This window comes from Culex pipiens, chromosome 2 (assembly GCF_016801865.2).
Source record: "Culex pipiens pallens isolate TS chromosome 2, TS_CPP_V2, whole genome shotgun sequence".
NCBI lineage: Eukaryota > Metazoa > Arthropoda > Insecta > Diptera > Culicidae > Culex > Culex pipiens.
This window is the reverse complement of record NC_068938.1, coordinates 1,668,281-1,669,693: the sequence shown is the minus strand read 5'-3', so window position 1 is coordinate 1,669,693 and position 1,413 is coordinate 1,668,281.

Below are 1,413 nucleotides of genomic sequence, written 5' to 3'. Positions count from 1 at the left end.
TTGAAAATCTATATCATGGCAAGGAATTTTCTGATGAATACTGAACAAAAACAAAACTCTAAAAAAAATATTTTTTATGAAAACCTAAAAATTAAAAAAAATATCTTTATTATTTAGGAAATTTAGAATGTTAATTATTGATAAATTAAAAACTTAAATTTTTACACAATCATGAATTTTCGAAAATAATAAAATGCATTTTTTTCAAAGATTATTTTGAAAGCTTAATCAAATTTGAACATTTGAAACCATCAAAATCTAGGTTATTAGACTTTTCCAAATGTTAGGATTTGTTTTAAGAAAATTTTCGGAAAATTTCACAACAAGTTTATTTTTTAACATTGTAACTTTGTGTGCAACTTTTCTACGATCAAAGAAGTCATTTTCCATCACCGTCCATCTAAAAAGGCTATTAAAATATTCAAAAATCTGTATCTAGAGAACAGATTTTCTGATCGATTTGGTGTCTTCGGCATAGTTGTAAGTATTGCTTAGAACCCTTCAGTAAAAAAAAGTTACAAAGTTACATTGCAAATAGTTTTATTTGGAATTTTCACACAAAAATTAAATTGCGCAAAATAACTGTTTTTGAAAATTCTTATTTTTGGATGGCAAAAAAATGCCATCTTTGGAGTTTTGGAAAAGTTAGCTAGAATTCATTTGGAAGTGCTGATATTTTTTTAAAAATCATTATTTTTTAAAAGTCACCTTTTTAATCATAAATTCTAGAGTTTCTTAATAGGTCCTAAAAAAATATGAAACACAACACAATAGCTTATAGGACCTCTTCAAAAAAAAAATCTAGAATTATAACTGTAACTTGAAAATGGAGCAACGATAACAAATCGTCAGCTGTGTGCTATCTTGTGACATAGACCATTTTGGTCGAAAATGAGTTAATGATGACGTTTTGCTATAATTAACAAACACTACATAATGCTTTGACTCGATTTTGGAAACTCGCTTCCGTTTCCCGGATATCGCAATAAACACTTGTGACATAGACCAATTTATCATCAAAATGTTTATCACAAATTTAATAGACATCACACCGTCTTTTCAGACTGAATTTACTAACTAACGGGGGACAAACACAGAACACCCAAAGGAGATGGGCGGGAATCGAACCCGGGCCCCTTAGCACACATGAGGGATCGGCAGCCAAAGCCGCTAACCACCGCGCCACGGGGTTTGGATCTATCATTCATAGTTTTGAAAATATTTATCATCAAACTTTAAAAATCGATTTTCTCGAAAAGTACTAAATGGTCGTTGTCACAAGATAGCACACAGCTGACGAAATTTTATCTCAAGTACTTTTTGGTTAAAAATTTGATTAATTTGAACACCCTAAAAAAAATGATAAAAAGCAAACTAAATTTTTGATAAAAAAAAAACAAAACAAACTAGTCA